We start from the raw sequence: 23609 nt of genomic DNA, 5'->3' as shown, positions 1-23609 counted from the left end.
CGGGGTGAGATAGAAAAATGCTACTTGCTTTTAAATGAATTGGAATTTAGAATCTTATCTAATGCTATGGTTGAGTTTAAGTTACTATCTAAAAATTACACTTTTAGAAAATGACATTTTTCTGCCCTAAACCAAATGGTCCTTTCTGCCTGTGTCCAGGGCCACATGACTATGGATTGCTCTTCTTTGTGGGTTGAGTATTGCTTCCAGACATTGAGGCAAAAGAGACCTATGTGTGGAAGGAGAGGGTCTTCTTGACAAGATGGCTGGGGAGGAGTAATACACTACCATGATTGTACTTCAAAGGACCCTGCCTGCAGCATATGAAAAGGAACATGACACCAGGGCTGCCCTTGCCTTTATCACCCTAGACAGTTTGGTGCCAGGAACAGGGGAAGGGGAAGAACCAATAAGAACCAGTTTTGAGGTAAGCCATGGAATTCCCCCACATAACAAATGGCACTGGCACAAGGTATAAGAGTAGCACTTTCAGAACCACTTATCAGAGCATGTGTGAACTGTCATGCTGTCTGAAGAAGGTAGACTGGGACTGCCTACCTTGAACCCAGTCTTCCCAGAAGTGACGTCAAGGTTCATTTTACTAACCTCCTGTGTGAACTACAGGGATCCAACAAGTTTCAAGAGGCCTCACTGCAACTACCCTACTGTCCAGCACCAACTGGAACTGCCTTAACCTTGCTGATGGCTTCTTCTGGAATGAGTCCTGGTCCCCAAGAGGTACCCTTGAGGTTTTGGAACCTTCAATCAATCAAGCAATCAAGATTTGTAGAGAATGACTGCTTCACCCATGAGGGTCTCAAGGTGCTGTGTGATGAAAATGCCTGTTCTCCTATCAGTTGAACATCCATGCCTTGAAGTCCTTCCTGAATTGCTGGAGCAATGGTGGGGATCTGAGGTGAAACGGGAGGTAGTTCCAGGTGTTGCCTGCCAGATGAGAAAAGGCTATTTGTCTGGCAGATGTGACGGGTAGCAGCTAGTGTGAGGGATCCATATCTAAGTTTCCTGGTGAGCTGGTGAAAGGTCATGTGTTGGGTGAGGTATTCAGGTTCTTTGCTGTGTTCTTTTTTGACAGCAGATCGCATGGTATATAGTTCTTGGGACCTGGATTTGAGTATCTCATTGGACCTTGAAATTGTCCCCTATTATTATTAATGATTTGAAAGGACAATGATTTGCAAGAGGAGGATCCTTCCCGAAATGTGGTGATACTACGTGACATATGACATACATGATTTGCAAACTAATAATATTTTTGAAATCTGAAATGACGATGATTTGCAAGAGGAGGATCCTTCCCGAAATGTGGTGACATACATGATTTGCAAGGCTAAGAAACAACAAGGGCACCCAACGAGTCAACACAGGACCTCGGGGAACATAGTCTATATTTAACAACAGTGGTCCTATGCATAAATCAATAAAACGGGATAAATATAGACACAATGGAACTATATTAGTTGGCGTGATTTGTCCAGCCGGACAGTGATCACAAAAAGTTTTTACTATTTAGAATTTTGTCAGAGAAAATATCTTACATTCACAAAGAGTGGGACACAAGCCTGTGCCTTCACGCTTACAAATTGGCAAAGTAGAGGGATAGGGAAAGGCAAAGAAAAAGATTAATTAGGTAGAAAGTGAGCGATTTCTGAGAAATGAGTAGATAACAGAAATTCAGTTACACCATTAGTCACACTTCTCATTTGGTATACATTTGCATATATGGCGTAACAAGAGGTCGACGACGTTTCGATTCCATAGCCATGATACAAGGAATCATCATCAGGACAAAAGTATTGTGCCTAAAAATTGCATTACACAATAGCCTAAAGAAGAAGGGAAAATGAAATATATCAATAAAGGAAAAACAGAACAGCCTGCATTTGTGACATCAGGTGAAATTGGGTGAATAAAATTCCTTAAAGGAACAACAACCGGTGACACGCGTGATGGATCAGTTAAAAATTCGGCGAGTGTTGGGATAAGTGGGATATAATGCTTATATAAGGCTTTCAGAGATAACTTTTCCCTGGTCTCGCAGATAACTCTTAAGCCTTCATGTACTCGATCCTGAAGTGTCACCACACGCGCTAATGCACGCATCGTTCACTTATGACTCCACTTGCGACCGTAATTATTATTTTTTTTGGGACACTCTCCATTTTCATGATTCACCTACCGCTACGCAAGCTCTTATTGATTAGGCCACGACTGGCACTAGGTCCATCACATCCATGGTAATTCCCTTCACTTATATAGAAGATCACTAATCCCAACACTCGCCAAATTTTTAACTGATCCATCACGCGTGTCACCGGTTGTTGTTCCCTTAAGGAATTGTATTCACCCAATTTCACCTGATGTCACAAATGCAGGCTGTTCTGTTTTTCCTTTATTGATATATTTCATTTTCCCTTCTTCTTTAGGCTATTGTGTAATGCAATTTTTAGGCACAATACTTTTGTCCTGATGATGATTCCTTGTATCATGGCTATGGAATCAAAACGTCGTCGACCTCTTGTTACGCCATATATGCAAATGTATACCAAATGAGAAGTGTGACTAATGGTGTAACTGAATTTCTGTTATCTACTCATTTCTCAGAAATCGCTCACTTTCTGCCTAATTAATCTTTTTCTTTGCCTTTCCCTATCCCTCTACTTTGCCAATTTGTAAGCGTGAAGGCACAGGCTTGTGTCTCACTCTTTGTGAATGTAAGATATTTTCTCTGACAAAATTCTAAATAGTAAAAACTTTTTGTGATCACTGTCCGGCTGGACAAATCACGCCAACTAATATAGTTCCATTGTGTCTATATTTATCCTGTTTTATTGATTTATGCATAGGACCACTGTTGTTAAATATATACATGATTTTCAAGCCAATAATATTTTTGAGCCCTGATGAAGTTCCTTTGTAATATGGAACAAAACGCATTGGCCGGCTTTTAACCTATATATTATGTGTGATCAATAAAGGAAGATGATGGAGTAATTAAATGGAATATGGACTTCTTTCCTGGTGAAACCTTCCTCTTTTTGAAGAAATTTCTGTCTGTGGCACTCAGCAGCAGCAAGTGGCGAAAGAATTGTGCCCAGGACATATACATTGAAAATATTTGATTGAGGTGCAACAATCATAGTCCACTGCTGAAATGTTTGATTTGTGCCTTCATTGTGTAAAGCCTTGCATAGGTGGGTGAGCAGCTTGTACTGGCATCTCTACATGACTGGTCGCCAGTGGAGTTTCCTTAAGTGAGTGGTTATGTGCATTTATCTGGGGAGGCCGAGGATGTGCCTGGCCACTGTGTTCTGGATTGTCTGGAGCATCTTCATGAGTTGAACTGGTATTCCTATGTAGAGGGGAGCTGCCACTTTCAAATCTGATAGTGATGAAAGTCTGCATGGCAGTTTGCCTTGTGTTGGTCGGGAGCCATCTGAACACCTTTCTGAACATATGGAGCATGAAGAAACAGGTGGTGGAAACAGCGCTGATTTGCTTCTTTTGGATAGCTGGCTGTTGAGGATGATGTTGAGGTTGTGGGTGTGTTCTGTGGGTATTGGGGTTGGGTGAGGAGATGCCCTCAGCACAAATCAGCAAACAGGAGACTTCAAGGAGTTAGGATGACTGTTAGTTTATTCTACATCCTTACACAAAAGACCTGAGCCACAGGACCCTCAGCTCAAAATGCCAAAGATTAAAACATAACATTCTTTCACTAGAACAACATTCTAGATTCCTGCATCATAGCCTGGCAACAATAACCAAGGCAAGATTCTTACTACAGAACACCATATCATCTCCCCCCTTACAACATAAAACAGTTGAGCAAATACATTAGCAAATGAATTCCTGTAAGCGATGAGGAATGGTCCTCCTGCGGATTGATTTCCTCCTCATCCCTAAAGTCGTAGGCACTGTCACAGGAACCTCTGCTCTTTCAGTTTCTTGTGGGAGATATCTGGCAATTCTACTAAGATTCCATATTTTATGGGCACTTGTTTTGACCACATTAATAAACAGCTAATAATCTTCAAGGGTTTTCCAAACTTGGAGTTACCCAAACCCTTCTTTGGTAACTGTACTCTGACCCAGTCACCAACTCCCCACAACTTTTTTGTTTACAGGTTTTCTCACATCAAACAACTCCTTCCTCCTTTCCAATCTTCTTCATCTCCCTTTTTTTTCATGCTCCCGTACTTTCAACACAACTGTCAGCAATTTTCCTTCTAAAGGCCACACTCTTAGAAACCATCTCAGTGATGGCAGCTCTTCTTTCAAACAACCTAAAAGGAGCCAGGCCTGTAGAAGAATGTGGGGGTAAACTTATACTCTCACATTTTCTTTTTGACAGCCGCTTCCCATTTATTGCCAGTCCGTACAGCCAATTGCATGGCTTCCTTTAGCACTTTTACAAACCTCTCCACAACACCATTGCATTCAGCATGATACAATGCAGCCTTTTTGTGCTTGATACCACTTTCCTCCATAAATTTCTCGAGAGCATGAGAAGCAAACTGAACCACATTATCAGACAAGATGGACATGGGGGAGCCTTCTTTTTCAAAAAGATCCTCCAAAAATACCATCATCACGTCAGATTCAACATAATTGACCATTTTCACCTCCGGCCACCTTGAAAGCAAGTCCACACACACTAAAAAATAAAGATCTTGAGACTTCAGTTTAACAGATCATAGAATATCAAAAGCAAGATTCACCCATGGACCACTGGATTGCTCCCTGATAAACATCGGCTGAGTCCTACACTTAAGCACTTTGTCACTACAAGCACATGGGGAACAATTTTGGACAATTCTCTCTATGTACGTGTCCATGGCTGGCCACCAGTAAGCTTCTCTAATCCTCTTTAGTTTTTGCAATTACCATATGGCTTGCATAAGCATTCGCTACCAGCTTATCTCTTAAGTTCTCAGGAACAACAAATTTACTTCCACGCATCAGAATTCCATTCATTATAGTTAATTAATCTTTAATGTTCCAAAAACCCTTGGGATCCTCCTCACAATTTTGTTTAATACCCCAACCATCATGCACTTTAGACATCACTAGTTTTAAGATATTGTTTTGATTGAGACTTTCATTCCACACCTCTTCTGAGATAAAACCATCACTAGTGACACAGACGTTTACTTCCTCATCAAATTCTTCTCCTGAAAAGAAATCACACTCCTCAGACAATTCAGAATTTTCTTTTGAACCACATAGCCTCGAGAGACAGTAGTCCAAAATGTTTTTAGACCCAGGCAAGTACGAAACATTGAATTGAAATTCTTGCAAGGCAAAAAAAGACTTGCTTATTCTGGCCTTCCAAGGCAAGATGCTTACCACAGAACACCACATTGGACCCAGCTCTGGGGGCCATCATTTATTGTTCCAGTGTGTGTCCTTGCCTTTCTCAAAGATGAGTATTTCAGTCTTTTCGACGTTGAGCGTGTGAAAGTTCTTGTTCATCCAGTCAGCAACATATTTCTTGCATCTTTGGAACTTGTCTTTGATGGTTCTTGGATTATTAGTCAGATAGAGGATGAGTTGGGTGTTGGTGTAGGAGATTATATTGAGTTTTGTGGCTTTTGATGAGGTTGGCCAGGGGGGCCTTGAATGTGTTGCGTGTTGAGGCATAGCTGGCAACAGAATGTAGCACCTTTGATGACCTCCAATGATAAGCTCCTGCATGACCGGATCTTCACTCCAATATCAACCATCCATGGTGATTGGCAACATCGCACCTACAGCGACAGCCACCAATGCAAAGCTCCAGTGACAACAGGCGCTTCTTAGTACAACAGTGGCCGTCTGTGACTCACGACCTGCTCCTCGCAATGACAACAACCTCCTCATGGCCCCCGACAACATGAACATCAACTCTTTGTTGGAGTTGAGAACGTAATTCTTCAGTGGTACAAACCTTGTCCCTGAATTTGGCCGTCCAATTTGCAGTTGGCTTGACCTTGTGACTTTAACTTGGTCTAGTGCGAACAGATAATTGCAAGTGGTACTGTGTGCTCATTGGCTCATTGACACTATTTTCACCTAAAATGTTAAAAACTCATATCTCCAGTTCCACTGATTGGATTTTATTTGTTTTGGTGTCATTTCATTTATTACAGTTTACTCTATTTTTCTAAATTGATTTTGGTTTTTCTTGTGTTGGAATCTATTACTGCTTGAGTGCTGCATAAATACTTTACACATTGCCTCTAAGCTAAGCCTTGTATCTTTTCAGGCAAGTTACCAGAGGGTTAGCCCTGGTTTATTTAGTGACATTCATGGTTCACTCTGACAAAGATTTCTTTTAATATTTGAGTGGGGCTTTCACCCCTCCCAACTTACAACCCATTCTCCTACAGTAATGTTATCACTTAGTGGATTTTTTTAATGTAATGACAATTCTAGTGGATCAAATGTTTACACTCATGCAGTTGAGTTTTTAAAACAGCCTTAGATTTACACACCCGCCCACCAGGGAAATGGCTTAAGCCAATATGCAAATTCCTGGGCTTTAAGCATTATTCTAACGCACTCAGAGTTTTTCGCACAGATACTAGAGAAGCAGGTGTTTTAGCAGTATAAATATACATTGATGCAGCATGGCACATACGGCTTCGAAGGGAACGTTTAAGAGGAGCGCATATAGATGTAGGAATCCTCCAGTGACAGGAGGTTCACATTTCAAAGGTTATGATCGTTAGAGTACTTTGGAACCTTCTTTAAGAAGTCATCATTTAGTCTCCACTAAGTACTCACACTTTTTATTCCAATAAGAAAGTAATGCCATTTCTTTTTGTGAATTGGATTTGATGCTAGCTTATTAAGTCTTCCATTTAATTTTTAATATAACATGTACCAAGATGATGATGGCTACGCTTCTTAAAATTGCATTTCACAGTTTTATCAATTTTTTTTGTCAAATAACTTTTTATTCGTTTCAGAGATATAACAGTACACAGCAAAGGTAAACAACATACCTGGGAAGGAGACCTCAATGCGACGTGTACACGGACAGTTACAGAGTGCTGTAGTATTGTATACAGTTTGTGAACTAGGAATCAAAACATTCTTTATTATTCTTCAAGTGTAACTCCCAGGTTAACCCCAGGACCCCCAAATACAATCAGCATCTTGAATCCAAGGGAGATCCACATAACTGTTGCGATCTGTCTCCCCACCTATAACTAAAGAAGACAAAAAACTCAAACTAAGGTGTCACAGTCAAAGTAAATTCAAGAAAAGTTGCTGTTGAAGGGTGGGCCCCAAGGGGGAGGGAGCCCCTCTGTCCTCGAGGCATCCTCCACGTGTCAGGGGAGTCATTAGGAGGTCTAGATCTGAAAAAGATGGAGAGCTCGCAGCCTCGGACCACAAGCAAACAGGGGCAACCCCTCTAAGAGGTACTCGACCAGATGGGCCCACACATAGTCAAACCCCTTATGGGAGACCTCCATGATGTCTGCCATTCTCTCCATTGCCAATGTCTGCCATTGCCTGGAGTGCCACTGAGTGAGGAAGGGGGCTTCTGTTTTCATCCATGCGGCCGCAACGCATGGATCTCAGAGCCACATTACAGACCAGTCCCCATGTGTCTGGCACTTCAAGGTGGTGTCCCGGATTCCCAAGAGTGTGTGTTATAGTGTGTACGGGATTGGGTAACCCAACATCAGTTTGATTTGTGCAAGTACCTCCTTCCAGAAGGGCTTGATGAGGGGAGAGTCCCACCAGATGTGCCTAAAGTCATCCAGCAGCCCACAACCTCTCCAGCACCTATCTGAGGAGTGAGGGAAGATGGTGTGAAGCCCCTGGGGGTGTAGGTACCAGTTGTACATAATTTTGTAGTGTGTCTCCCTTAAAAACATAGAGTGATTGAACTTGGGTATGTCCCTATATAGGGAGGGCGTTTCTTCTGTAGCGGGGTGTCCAGCACGGCATCCCAGCACATTTGGTGTCTAGGGAAGTGATGGGAACCCAGCGCCCATATTATTGAGTATAGGAAGGAGATGGTCCCCCTTGAGGAGGTCCCAAACTGCGCAAACTTCCCCTATGGGGACTAAATCCCTGGTGGCGGCCTGCTTTATCTTCGGTTGAAGGACCCAATGTTTAAGCTGCACATAGGGAATTCCTCAGTTGGCTGAAGATGAAAGGCTTGGGCACACTCTGTGAAGGTTAACAACCCTCCCTCAAACAGGTGGGAAAGCATGAGACAGCCGCCTCCCGCCAAACTTCAAAGGGGCCATCCTGTAGTGCCAGAGGAAACTTGGTGTTGAAATGTATGGGCGTGTATGGAGAAGGGAAGGTAGTGAGGTTGTGGATCTGTTCAGTATATCCCAAACCCACAGGGTGGTCACCGTAGAGGTGCTGTTATAGGCATTGTGTGGTGGATGTTGTTTGTGCTTCCGCAGGAGATCCCAGATCGTTCTCCCTGTTATTTGATGAACCATATGAAGCCAGAGCTTTTCCGGCTCTTGAAGAGACCTCTCCATAATCACCCTCAATTGAGCTGCCCTATAGTATCCCAAGAAGTCCTGTAAGGCCAGCCCTCCCTCTACCCTTGACTGCGCTAATAACGATTAGAGAGCCATGCTCTCTGCCCCTGACAAATGAGCTTAGTGATCAGTGTTGTCAATTCAGAGAAAAGCGCATTATCCACGGTGATCAGATGGCCCTGGAAAAGATGTAGTAAGCGCGGGAGAACATTCATTTTTATAGCATTCAACTGCCCTAGCCAGGATAGGTAGGCCGTCCGCCATCTAGCAAAATCAACTTTAAGCTGATGTAAGAGAGAAGGGTAGTTAGCTCCATAGAGGTGCTTCGGTTTGGGGTTGAGTCTGATACCCAGGTAAGTAATGTCTTTGTGCACTCTCCAGAAGGGGGTCACGTTTTCAATAGCCCGCATGGATTCCATAAGCACCGTAAGGTTAAGGAGGAAGGATTTTGAGAGTTTCACCTTGAAACCCGAGGCCTATTCATAGTAGGCGAGTCCTGCCTGGCTTGCTGAAAGAGAGGATTGTGGCCTCATAACAGGGAGAAGCACGTCATAAACAAATAGGGATATCTTCTGTTCATCCATGGCAAATGGGACCCTCCCCATGTCCGGTTTGGATCGAATGCGCTCCACGAAGGGTTCTATGCTGAGCATTAATAGGAGGGGGGATAAAGGACACCCCTGGCGGGTGCCACTCTAGAGGTGAAATGGTTCCAAGGCAACCCCATGCCAATGAAGATCTCGGCAAAGCCAGACCGACATAGGGTATGGTTCAAAAAGGCCCAGTTGACCTAGGCAGAGGCCTTCTCCGCATCGAGCGTGAGAAGGACTGCACGGATGGCCTTCCTCTGTACTTTCTCATTGAGGTGATCTACTCTTCATAGGTTATCATGGGTCTGCCTCCCCTTGATAAAGCTGCTTGGTCAGGCATGATGTTTTCCAGGTGGGTAGCCAAGATTTTGGAGTACAGCTTAGTGTACACATTTAGGGGTGATGTAGGTCGGTAAGAAGCGCAGTTGGTGGGGTCTTTCCCTTGTTTGGGAATGACAGAGATCAGCACCTCGCCCATCAAAGGGGTCACCTTATGTGTGGAAGCAATATCATTAAAAAGCATCACCAGGTGGGGGAAATGTTCCATAGCAAATGTATGATAGAAGTGGGCATTAAGGCCATCAGGACCAGGCGCTTTTTGGAGTTTAAGCAAATTGATTGTCTTTTGGACCTGTTCGGCTATAATGGGGCTACTCAATTCCTCATTGGTGGAGGCTGGAACCTGGGGCAGGGAAAGGTCCTCCATGTATTGATCCTGGACTTGCTTGCCTAGGTGGTCTGCAGTGTACAGGGATTGGTAAATGTCCCCAAAAGCCATGGCCTTCCCCATTTCACTCTGGTGGGACCCCCCTCCCATCTGCTATGCACCTGATGTAGTCCTTCACCTGCCGCATCCGTAGCTGATGCCAACAGCGAACCCACCTTGTTCCCTCCCTCATAATTGCGGGCTTGCAGTCTTGAAAGGGTATTTTCAGCCCTATTAGTGAAGATAGCTTGAAGCTTCTCTTTAACCTGTGTAACCTTACATAGTGCTTGTACCAAAGGAGTGGACTTGTGATCATTCTTGGCAGAGCGAAGCTAACCCTTGAGAAGAAGGCGTTCTCCCTTGCATTGCGCCTTGAGCGTGGCCTCTCACTCAATACACTTCCATCTAATGAGTGAGATCAGAAGGGAGGGTTTTAAGTATACGGGTTCAATAGGCGCTCTAGCAAAGTAAACGTGAGTACGTATTATTCAGTAGCAATGGTGCAAGCAGGGAGAGGAGACCCTTGAAACCCCTCAATAGGAGTGCAACAAATTACACTCTTTCAACATAAAGACACAATCCTACGCACTCAAAAAGAATCACAATAACAATGTTATTAAGTAAATTCAGATTTAGCAAAAAAAGAAAGTCTTGTCCAGCGTCGTTATCATTGGAGGTTCTTTTGTCTCTCCTTTTATTAGAACAGCAGGTAGGGCAATATATAAACAGCCAGCCGACACGTGTTTCGTTGTAGGACTGTACATGAACAGGCACCACAACTCTTCAGGGCTTAAATGCTGAGATGTAAATTCCTAGGCCCAGTTCCGGTGATAATTCCAACTCGGAAGGGTAACCTTGTATCGCGCAAGAAAACATTGTCCACACCTTCTTTTAGGGGCAAGAAAGGCCACTTTTATTTTAGGACAGGTGCATCATAAATATCATAAACACATTCATTATTTATTTATTATTTACATAATTCAACTCTACAGTGAGCCTACGAAACCAAAATCCCAAAAACCCCGAACAAACTCCTGCCTACTACCCCTAGCCTACCCAATGCTACCCTTCAGGATGGCCAACCCGCTCCAGGCTGCCCACCCCCACTAACAAAAACCCGCCTACAACAGAACAAAGGCACCCATCCTAACAGTGGCAAACCTACCTAAACTAAACAGTGCCTAGAGCACCGCAAAATAAAAAACCCAGAAATAAATAAAGAAAAAAGAGAGGGAGGGTGGGTGGGGCAAAACAACCTCCCTTCACGCCTCCCGCCCACGCAGTTCCTAACCGCCCGCCTGACTTCCCCTTTTAATCCCTCTGCTAATCAGCCCCCACCTGGTAATGTTCCTCGCGCGAACCTGCCCAGGGAGAGACCGGCTCGCGCCTGGCTCTCCCTGGGTCCCCCCTCGCGCAAGAAAACATTGTCCACACCTTCTTTTAGGAGCAAGAAAGGCCACTTTTATTTTAGGACAGGTGCATCATAAATATCATAAACACATTCATTATTTATTTATTATTTACATAATTCAACTCTACAGTGAGCCTACGAAACCAAAATCCCAAAAACCCCGAACAAACTCCTGCCTACTACCCCTAGCCTACCCAATGCTACCCTTCAGGATGGCCAACCCGCTCCAGGCTGCCCACCCCCACTAACAAAAACCCGCCACCCAGGAAAACCTTTAGCGTTTTCCTGCCCCACCTAAAGGAAAGGAAGGAGCACACCACAACTGTACCTGAAGAACCTTGCTAATCAAGTCCCTGAGTTCAAGGAGGTAAAAAGAGAGGCCCAAAGCTGAGAGATGCACACCGTCCTCACAAAATAAATGATGTTCAGATACTTTTAAATGATAATGGTCCAAACTGTAGATACCCCAATGTTGACAAAAGGGGCGCATTGTCCTGTTCACTTTCCTTCTAGCCTTTTCCAGGGCAGAATGGTTCCTCGCCCCACGCCATTGCACACGAGGCACAAACTCAGTCCATATAAGCATGGTGCTTACCCATGTGGTTCTGATGATTTCCAGGTCCTGCTTCATTAATTTTAACAAGGTCAACCCAGATAGAGAAACCAAGTCATTCTCTCCCAAGTGTAGCACCAGGAGATCCGGAGGGCCCCCCAAACACTGCGAAACCAGAGCAGCCAAGGCGGGAAAAAGCCCACCCCAGCGCATTCCCCCTGTTCCATGCCAGGAGACTTCGTGTGTCATACTGTTCAGACCAAGTGATCTCCCACAGAGCTGACTGGCAGCGGCTAAAGCTGCCCTTTTAACAAAAGAGTGCCCCAGTATCCACACCCTTCGTTTGCATCCGGCGACTGATGGCCAGGGACCTAGGAGAGAAAGAAATGTTAGACAAGCCAAAATGCCTTATTTCCTCACATACTTTTCACAGCACTTAGAACGCCAACGACCAATTCGTCGGATCTGGGACCAGTCCCACCCCAACCGAGCGGCCTCCGTCGCCGCACCAATTCGGAAAGAATGAGTACCAAATTGAACAGGATCCTTCCCCAAGCGCAACAAAACCTTGCGTAAAACAGCCAACAATTGAGATGCAACTATGGGACTACCATCCGCATGACAAAATATGGACCCCTGGAGAAACTGCGAAGAGGACACAAACATTTCCCATTCCCCAACCGGGCAACATGCAGAGACACCACTCCTACCAAGGAACACCCACTTACCCCTCCCCATCTGGTCGGTTTTAGATGCCCGCAGCCACAGCCGCACTCTGTCACTTTCCAACACCACCTCATTGCTGGTCATACCTACCCTGCCCCGCAACCCCAACAACTCTGATGCCCGAAATGCCCCAAAGAACAACCAAATAAAACACAAACGAAATTTGGCACACTCCAAAGCATCATAACAACACACCTCCAATTCCGGCAACAGCAACTGGAGCAACTCAAAAGTCACTGGCTGCCTGAGCTGCTGACCACCAGCCCGGAGCCTGGCCAAACCTTTCAAAACTTTACGCACCAACACCCCCCCAACCGGATCCCTCCCATACCAAAGCTGCCCATAAAAAGAAACCCCAGCCAATTTGCCAGAAATGGTAGTGGGCGATAAGCCTTTGTCCGCCAGATGTAAAACAAACTGCAAGACACAGTGTTCATCAGACCAACCCGCACCAATCGGCCCCATCGCATCCTTACCAAACTGCAGAAACTCATTCCAGGCTTTCACATAACCCCGCCTGGTGGATTCAGCCACTGAATTTTCTACCAAGTGGTGGACCCTCAATCCCCCAGGTCCCATACGTACTGTGGGATCGCTGTTGGTTCCAGGTCCGCCCCAGGAGCTAACTTGCGGAACTCGGACCACTGAAAGCGAGACAAAGAATCAGCGATGCAATTAGAAGTACCAGGAACATGCCGTGCTTTAAAGACAATGTTTAATTGCAGACACCGCAGCATGAATGCGCGCAGGAGCCGCAAAACCCGCAAATCACGAGCCTTTTGGGGATTGACAAGGTGCACGACTGCCAAATTGTCTACGTGAAACAAGACTGAGCGATTCTGAAACTCATCCCCCCATAGGTGCAGAGCAACCAGCAGCGGGAAAAGCTCCAGAAACGCTATGCTGCGACCCTGATCCTTCCAGTGCGCCGGCCAGCCGGCCGCGCACCATCGACCTTCCCAAAAAATTCCGAAGCCGTGAGCCCCTGACGCATCAGTGAACAACTGTACTTGCCATACCATGTCCTCATCCGCAAAAAACAAGGACACGCCATTAAACTCTTGTAGGAAACGGAGCCAGACAGTCAAATCGGCACGCACAGCGGTGGTAATGCGCACCCTATGATGGGGAAGGCGTGCTCCGGACATGGACAATCCGAGACGTCTGCAGAATGTCCTGCCCGCCCGAACAACCCGGCAAGCAAAATTGAGGTAACCCAACAACTTCTGAACAGTTTTCAAAACAACTTTCCGCTCCCCCAACACCAGATGTATGAAAGCGGACATTTCCTTCACTTTAGCCACAGGCAATTTCGCCACCATAGACAGAGTATCAATTTCGATCCCCAAGAAAGTCAGGGACGTACAGGGACCCTCTGTCTTGTCCGGCGCCAATGGAACCCCCAATTCCTCCGCTAGAGCCTGAAAGATGTTCAAAGCCGACTGACACTGCCCAGATCGACCTTCCCCAATGAAAAGAAAATCATCAAGGTAATGACAGACCAATGCGTGGCCACTAACAAAAGTGAACCGCCACTGCAGGAAGGTACTGAAAGTTTCAAAAAGGGAGCATGACACTGAACAGCCCATGGGCAACACCCTATCCACGTAGAAACTACCGTCAAAATGCATTCCCAACAGACTGAAATCCCAAGGGTGAATGGGCAATAGCCGGAAAGCCGACTGAATGTCGCTCTTTGCCAGCAAAGCCCCAACACCAGCCGTGCGCACGAGCCGTAAGGCATCGTCCACCGAAGCATAATTGACGGTTGAGTCAGCTGGATCAATAAAGTCATTAATTGATGAACCCTCGGGCCAGGACAGGTGATGGATAAGACGAAACTCCCCTTCCGCCTTCTTAGGCACCACACCCAGGGGCGATACAATCAAGTCAGGCAGAGGACAATTCACAAAAGGACCAGCAATCCTACCAGCCGCAAGCTCAGCATCCAGTTTCTTCCGCACAACATGGGGACTCTCCTTCGCAGACTTCAAATTGTCCGACCACCTGCCCACCCTGGGTCCCTGATACCCAATCCTGAACCCAATTTTGAAACCCCAAGACAAAATCTTAGCGGCCTCAAAATCTGGATAGTCCACCAGCCAGAGATCGAGAACCTCCTGCCTAATAGGAGTAGGGGCCCTTGTAAACAGACTGTTGTTGCTGCCCCCTACCCCCTGAACCTCGTCCCTGCTCACCCACTCGCTGGCCGGGAAAACACTGGGTGAGGGCATGCTTCCCTCCACACTGCGAACACTCGTGTTTGTACCTGCAAGCAGGTCTGTTACAGGAACCCCTGTTAAAATGCCAGCATGTGCCAGAAGCGGCTGACTGACCTCTGCCCCAAACCCCCGCCCCAGACTGAGCGGGGCGAGCTGAAAAGGGGCCGATAATACACGGGCTGCCCGCTAGCTGTGTGGGTCGTAGCAGGGGGGTTTGCCGATGCCATCCATTGCAACCATAACTCCGAATCCACCTCACCCCACGAACGCTCAGGGAAAGCGCTCATGCGCGCCCTGAATTCGTCATCATAGGACAACCAAGCAAAGCCGCCAAAATAACTGTGAGCCTTGCGGATAACATCAGCATATTTAAACATGTCTATTGCTTTCTCAGGATGACGTTGACAATAAACGCTGGCATAAATAAGAAAGGCCGAAGTCCAGTTCTCTATGGACTTCGGAACACGAGGCCTCCGAGCCAATTCTAATTCCTCCTCCTTTGACCCTTCTTTTGCCTGAACATCCCTATGTAGAAGCCGAAAAACATCCACAAATGCCCCAGACCATATCAAATTCTTCGTTTTTTCAGATAAATGAGACCCCAAAGGCATTCCCACCCCAGAATAAGGCAACTTTTTCGGTAGGATACTATCCTCCGTGACACGTGTGGCATCCACCCCGCCCACCCCCGCTGTAGAAACTGCATTTGCAACTTGCACATTAGAAACATTTGAAAGTACAGGCCGCTCAAGCCTCGGTGCCAGAGCGACTCGCTCAATCACAACCCCATCACCCGTACCAATAGATCTTGTACTCTTAACAGGGAGACTCTCCCTAGGTTGCCACACGGACCACCACCCATCCTTACCTCTCGGTAACTGCTCCGGCTGCTGTGCGACAGCCCCACGATCCCTCTGAGAAGGTCCAGACCACACTGCCCCTCGTACACCTGCATGGTCCGCTCGAGACTCCTCAAAACACGAGAAACAGTGGGTTGCCCCAACCCACCCCCCTGGGCCCGTGCTGCCAAAAGCCCAACATCTTTGTCTCTCAATTCCCCCTCTTCCAACTCATCATCATGAAAACTCCCACCGAAAGCTTCATCAGAAAATTCCACTTGAGCACTACCACTGGGCATAGCCCCATCACCAATACCCCCATCATAAAATTGCCAGTCGATGTTTTGAAAGCTATGTGCACTGAAAGCTGTAGAAGAGCCGTCCGCTCCAGACAGCCCCCCTGTAAGCCCACCACTGGAAACAGCCGTGGGGACAGTTCCCGGGCCCGTAGAAACAGCCAACAGCCGCCCAGCCGATGGCGCAGATTGAAAACTGCGGCCGCTCGAGCCAGACAAAGAAACAGCCCCAAAAACATTGCCCCCCACAGTGGAACCGCAATCACCCCCCGACGCCAGAGCAGTGACACCCACCGACCCAGCCTCAGGGCCACCCAGAAGCCCACCTGGACGACCCCTGGGGACCGGGAACAGTGACTGGCCAGTGGCCGGGGGCGCTCCCTTCCGCAACAAACCCCTACCACCCGGGGTCAAGGAATTGAGGGGGGGGGGCCGGGGGCCAGGAGCACCAGTTGGAGCAGCCTTGGCCGGAGGGGGCAGCAATGTATGAGCAGCCCCCATCATAACCACAGCAGGAGCCGGGGGCAGGGCCTCAGGGTGGGTGGGCGACGTCAGCGTGGCACAGGGGTGCCTGGCATCTGCAGCAACCGAAGGGGGAGTGCCCACATTAGGGAGGGGGGCAGGAACAGGCCCCAGCAATGCAGGGGAGAGCAGATAACACTGCCCGTTAAGCCATAAATATGGGGAGACCCCCTCTGCCAAAGGCGGTACCGGAGGGGAAAAGGCAGGGGGCACCGAAGCAGGTGGAGGGTCGTGCAAGCGCCCATGCTGCTCCAAGCTGCGCCCACGCTTGGGCTTGGGGCCCCCCCGCAACTTCCCCGACTTCCCAAGTGCAAATTCGCCTGTGCGCGGAGCCAGCCGGCCCACGGAACGCCCCCGCCTCCCCCCGGGCGCCCCTCGTGCACCAGCATCGAAAAACGGTAATGAACATACCTGCTGGAGGGCGCCCGGGTCACACGGCGGGGGTTCTGCTTCCACGGCGGGCAAAATAAGCCCAGGCCCGTCTGCCGGCATGGCCGCCTCGCCGTCCTCCTCTTCCTCCGGGCCCGGCGATAGACACGCCTCCACAGCCCTGGCGACGCCCTCCGAAGCTTTGCGAGGGGGGCGGGCCATGCCGACCCAGGCTTCCGCCGGGACACCAGGCATCAACAAGTCCTCGCGCCCTGCCGCACAAAGGATTTGGACAGCCCTCCTGACCTCCGCAGCTTCCTCCATAACCCAGGACAGAGGTGGGAACACGAGCGCAAAACAACCTCCCTTCACGCCTCCCGCCCACGCAGTTCCTAACCGCCCGCCTGACTTCCCCTTTTAATCCCTCTGCTAATCAGCCCCCACCTGGTAATGTTCCTCGCGCGAACCTGCCCAGGGAGAGACCGGCTCGCGCCTGGCTCTCCCTGGGTCCCCCCTTGTATATACACGAAATCAGGCGCCACAAATTTTCCAAAATTCACAATGTGGACTGTCGATCTTCAGTCCAAGTTACAAAAGTTATTTTCACTCGACATCATATATTATATATTTCCGATAGTGGAGAATTTTCAATTTCCAAAGAAACGTAATCACGGGTGCATGTGTTACGGAGTCCTATGGCTCAATCGCCCTCGCGCTACTGGCGTCTGAAACCCGGAAGTGCTCCGGGTCGTTGAGGTCAAAGAATTCTGTACTTGCTTTTCTTAAGTCATCCCGAAGGAGTCTGCCTACAGAGGAATTCGGAAAATACCACCTGGCGAGTTTGGAGCGCGGGGCAGGCCAGTCAAAAACCATTTCTAGAGGTGCGTAATTCGAGAGGTAAATCAGGTGAAATTGAGATCTCTTCACTGTATAGAGAAGGTACTGTCTTATAAATGCATGGTCAATCTTGGAGTATGTCCTATGTGAATGTGAGTAAAAAGAATAATCCCAGGTGGCGGGAAGGGATGTCCTCCAGGCGTCTACTAGTCCGAACCCCATCAGAGCTGCTTTCTGTGTTTTGCTGAATATCCCCCCTGGAGCCCTCTGGGAGTGTGATGTGTCCAACGGTAAGTCCCATATCAAGTTGTAGTCTCCGACCAGTAGAATATCTCCCTGTGCAAACCCGTCGAGTGTTTGCTATAAAAGTGAGCAGAAAGTCATTTGTCCTGAGTTGGGTGTGTAAACTCTTTTTATTTTTAATTGTGTTTTAATTGTTGTGTTTATTAAGTAGTACCTGTTTTATTGTGGTTTGTGATCCGAAATAAACTAATAATGATGATAATGTAAAATATCGGTTTTGCATAACTTTACTTTGCCTGCCAGTCCTACCATTTGTACTTTGATTAATAGAAATATTTTATGAGACCTGCTATTTCACATTAGGACATTTTATAACAGTAGCTTTTACATATTAATGCCAATTTATGTTTCCTACGCATTCTCCTTTCCTACCATTTAATACAAAAATGTGAAACTAAAAAAAATGTAAAATTAAGTTCTAACATGAGCAAAATGGGAAGTAACACCATTTCCGCCTGTTAATATCTATTTTTGAGCAAAGTCAAAATAGGACTCCATATTCTAACAATAAAGGACGCAGATGTTGTTTGTGCTTTACACCATATTATGAATTAGGCCGTATTTCTTCTGCATTTGCCATGACTGACTACTGTTACTCAAAGTGCTATTATTCAGGAGACAACTTTGTGCAGCTTTTCACAATTTACATTTAGTCTCCCCAAATGCCTGGCAATGAGACATACTGTGGTTTGTTTAGTGCTGGTGTTGAAAATGTCTTCCTCAGTGTGAGTAGTTCTGTGTGGCTTTTCACAATTTGCATCGCATTCTTCAGGCTATGTTTAGTTTTGTTCAGAACTGGCGTGTTGAACACTTCTTCCTCAATGTAAGCATTCCTGCATTGTTAAATGTCTCCTTTATCTCGCTCTATTTCTCTGCCTGTGACCCACTGAAGCGTGAGCAGGCAGCCCTTCAGACTAGCATTCTGTTTTGCAATGTAGGGTAAGGTTGTCTGTTCCTTGGCGCTTCATTCAGCAGGCGCATGTGTTCGCAGTATTTGAGCAATCCTCTCATCCCGCCATCACGAATAAAATCCGAACCAGGCTGGCACTAATTTAATGCCTCAATAGGTCGCTTCAGTCGAAATAGATTTAGATAATTAGGCTGCAATGAAAACACAAGTTCCAAGCGACTATGTAAACCATTACTACTTTCATCAAGGGAGTGACTGAATATAGGAGCAATTTCACCTTATTATAAAAATCACTTTATTGACAATGATAATTACAATGATGATGGTTATTATCTTTTTGATCTCACTGTTCAACTTTGACTCAGAAAGGCCTTTCTAAGACAAAGCATATTAAAGGAGGATTTCATGTTTGCTTTTCGTTTTGCTTCCCTGATATGTTTGTGGGCATTATCTTTGCCCAAACGAGGACGCTGAATATACTTATGGATGTATAACAGTCGAAAACAGGATGTTTGCGGGTGACACTGAATAGACAACAAGAGCGACCCCAAATCCTTTGCCCGTGTTGTCAGTTGCTGTGCAGGGGAAGAGGACACACGAGGGAGCCTTAGAGAAGATGCCTCGCCTTCCTCAGCACCCAATCCTGTGATACCCCTGGTGCCAGACCAAGTTCAGGGCGCCACAGTAGCAAAATCGCCAAGTACAACCCTTCCTGCACGTGACTATCTGGGTAGTGCGGGTGATCAGTCATAGGCTTCTATGGAAGGTAGTGTAGAGGGAAGAGCTCAGAACTCAACAGCCAACCAAAAGACACAATTATTTAATGTTCAACTCCCTGTTGTCTTTTTGTAAAAGAATGTCGTTGAATTACACAGCAGATCTAAATACTAAACAGTTTAACCAGATTAGTGGCTGCTGGCTTGTGTTCCTGGTTGCATACTCAGCAAGTGTTCTACCACCCCTGTTCAACCCAGGTGACTCTTCTAATTACAGTCCCAGCATTCTGTGGCACAGCCATGAATTTGGTGCAGGTGCATATTATGCCACTGCTACCCCATGGGTTTAGATGTGAAACTCAGTACAAAGGTTTTTACCCAGGTTTGTATGAGTGAGTAATCTTTAACTAAAAGGGATCTAGATGAGGCCATACAATGGCTGAAACATGTTGACCAAGGGGATACAGGAGCAATAATTCCCTAGGGCATCTCCTGTCATTTTTAATCATCCCACCAGCTTTTTAAGATTAAAATGTTCTGTGGCCATCTTTCATGGATATATTGTTTTTCTACTCATGGATTCCACACAAAAAGTACTCTCTGTAAACAGAGAACCCATTTGTTACTATAATGATTTCTGACGAATGAGCCAGCCCAATATGATTGTTAAAAGATATCAAAATAAGTATTTAATAGAGTCCTTGGTTGGTACAGGTCGAAAATTATGAATTTGAATTTGAATTTAAAATTATTTATAAAGCGCACGCTCACCAGCGGTTTCATGGCGCTGCAACTAACAGATATCTGGGCGGGGGTGGCCGAAACTGAGTAAAAAAAGGAAACAGAATTGCTAATGAACTAATTAAAGGATTTAGTAAACAAGTGAGCTTTGAGCTGTTTCCGGAATTGCGGATAAAGAGTTAAGGCTCTAAGCTCAAGAGGCAGGGAGTTCCAGAAGAGTGGAGCAAGGGTCGCAAATTTCGATCCTCCCCATTTCTTCCTCCGGAACCGCGGGACTGTGAGAAGGGATTGAGTGGATGAACGCAGTTCCCTAGTGGGAACGTAGGGGATGATCTCAGATGAGATAAAAGCCGGTGCCGTGCCCAGTCGTGCTTGGAAGGTGATGGAGGCAAGCTTAAACTGGACACGTGCGCGGACAGGGAGCCAATGTAGGGACTTGAGGAGGGGAGTGACGTGGTGAGACTTTGGCAATTTAAACACCAGGCGCGCCGCCTGGTTTTGGATCTGCTGCAAGCGCCTTAAGCTATATGCAGGTATACTTGCATATAAGGTGTTGCCGTAATCCAGGCGGGAGATGACCATTGCCAGGGTGATCAATTTCAGAGCATCAAAAGAAAAAAAACGGGACACCTTGCGTATAGTGCGCAGTGAAAGAAAGGAAGAAGAGACCACAGAACTAACCTGGGAGTGAAGGGTGAGTTGGGAATTGAGATTAATGCCTAATGTTTTTACTGAGGTAGAGGGGACAGGTGGAGAGCCTAGGGAAGGGGGCCAAAACAAGGAAGACCAGGGGCTGGATGAACCACCCGTCAACACCAGCTCAGTCTTGTCTGGGTTGAGTTTCAGATGGTTGTGGTTCATCCAGTCCCGGATATGAATCATAATAGATTGGAAATTAAGAACAGAGGCAGGGGAAGAAGACAGATTAAAGACAAGTTGGAGGTCATCTGCATAATTAAATACGGTGACCTCCATTTGCTGCAGTGAGAAAATTAGAGGGGCGATGTAAAGATTAAACAAAAGAGGTGAAAGGGAGGAGTCTTGGGGGACCCCGCACTGAACTTTCCGAAAGTCCGCAGAAAAATCACCCAGGCGAACCGCCTGGGTGCGGTCCCTCAGGAAGGAGGATAACCATACCAGCGCGGTGCCCCCGATCCCTGCCGCCTTGACACGGGAAAGCAAGATGGTGTGATCAACCGTGTCAAAGGCGGCTGAGAGATCGAGGAGAACCAAGTCCTGGGTCTGGTTAGTGTCCATTCCCTCCCTGAGGTTGTCGAGGACCGAAAGGACTACGGACTCCGTAGAGTGTGCGGGGCGGAAACCGGCCTGGCGGGGGGCTAGAACCCCATACTTCTCCACAAAAGAGCTCAGAGCGCAGGTGACATGGCGCTCGAGCACTTTCGCCAAGAAAGGCAGGAGAGAGATGGGGCGAAAATTGGCGGGGACTGAGGGGTCTGCGCCCGGCTTCTTCAGGATGGGAACAATAACTGCTGTTTTGAATGGATTAGGTACCACGCCCTGAGAGAGAGAGCTATTGAGGAGGTGAAGGGGGGGGTCTGGACAAGTGGTAAAGATGTGACGGAGAATGTGGGCAGGGCAGGGGTCTAAAGGGGAGCCGGATTTGACAAGGGGAATTATGGAAGTCAGGGATTCCTTGGTCAAGGAAGGGAGGGTAGTGAGTTGTCCCTTGGGGGGAGGACACTGAGGATCCACAAAAGTAGGAGAAGGGAGAGGGATGTTGGCTTTAATTGTGGCTATTTTCTGAATGAAGAAAGTGTTTAGGGAGTGACAGAGTTCCTGGGAAGGGGTGGGCTTCAGAGTGGTTCTGTCGGAGAATGCCAGGTTATGCACAATCAAGAAGATTTCCCTCGATTGGTTCTCAGCTGCGAGGACTTTTGAGGAAAAGTAGGCTGTTTTAGCCGCCAAGATAGCCTTTTTATATTGAGTCAGGATGTTAATGAACTCCAATCGCAGTAAGGGGCAATAGTTTCTCCTCCAGGCCCGCTCCGCTCGACGTACCGCTAGTTTGGTGGCCTTTAGGTCTTAATTAAACCACAGGTTGGCATCCTTCTCCCGCTTTGAGGTGACCCGTTTCAGAGGGGCAATAGAGTCGCAGCCTGAAGAGAGCCACTGTTCAATGGCCGTAACCTGGGAAAGGGTGGATAGACCTTGTAGGGAGGGGTTGGAGGTGGTGAGTAAAGTAGATAAATTGTCAGGGTCTACTCGCCCCCAAGCGCGGACCCAGATGTTCTTAGGAAGTGGGGGCTTAACCGGAGGGTGTGTGGGAAGGGCAAATGAAATCAAATGATGGTCTGACCACGTACAAGGTGAGATGGATAGGGACTCTACGGGACAGTTCAAGGACCAAATCTGGTCTAAGATATGACCCTTGACATGGGTAGGAGAGTGAATATGAGATATAAAGTTAAGAGATTGAAGGGTGTCTGAAAATTCTTTTGAGGATGGGCATTCTGCGGGGTCTGAGGGCCAAAAATTAAAATCACCCAAGAGCAAAATGGAGGAGTTATTGACTGTGATCGTGGCCAAAACTTCCAGAAAATCGGGGAGAAACAATAAAGGGGATTGAGGGGGACGATAGGTAAGTATGCAAGTGAGAGGGGGCGTAATAGAAGTGGTACGGATAGCCAGGTACTCCGTAGTGGCAATATCTGCCAAGGAAAGATTTTGAAAGGGGAGATCAGTTCGGGCGATGACCGCAACGCCGCCCCCAGCTCTACCATTAAGGCGATCCGCGCGTAGAGCGTAATATGGGGCTGGGAGAGTGGCCAATAGAACGGGGAGGGAGTCATCGCAAAACCATGTTTCTGTTAAGAAAAAGAAGATCTGGTGCATGAAGGTCCAGCAGCACCGATAGTTCATGCGAGTGGGCTACTGCAGACCGGGTGTTTAAATAGTAAACCGAGAGAGTTTTAGAGGTTCCTGGGTTAACATCACCCCCGGAGGGGTGAGGGGGAGTGTGTTGAAGGGGAGGGATGGCGGGAGAAGGGGCAGGAGACAGGCCGAGAGAAGAAATGTGGGAACAGGTAGTGGCGGGTAAAGGCCATGGGCCCTGGAAGCAGCGGAGTTGAGCGGGGGAATAGGTGATATATTGGGCAGAGTGACGTGCCCCTAGCCCCGGCCAGCCGCGGACGGTCGCAGACGGGCTTGCCTTAGGCGCACCTTCGGCGCGCAATCGTCGCGCCCGCTGCGCCCGTCCGCTGCGCTTCCGGCCCATACACATCGTTTTATTGGGGCGTTTAGAGGGAGTGGAGAAAAGAAAGGGGGCGTGACCGGCGAAGTGGGCGGAGCTAGCTCGCTCGCTGTAGATGGCGGCAGCGAGGAAGGATTCCCC

Source organism: Lissotriton vulgaris, chromosome 6 (assembly GCF_964263255.1).
Source record: "Lissotriton vulgaris chromosome 6, aLisVul1.2, whole genome shotgun sequence".
NCBI classification, from domain to species: domain Eukaryota; kingdom Metazoa; phylum Chordata; class Amphibia; order Caudata; family Salamandridae; genus Lissotriton; species Lissotriton vulgaris.
Note: the sequence above shows the minus strand (reverse complement) of the source record.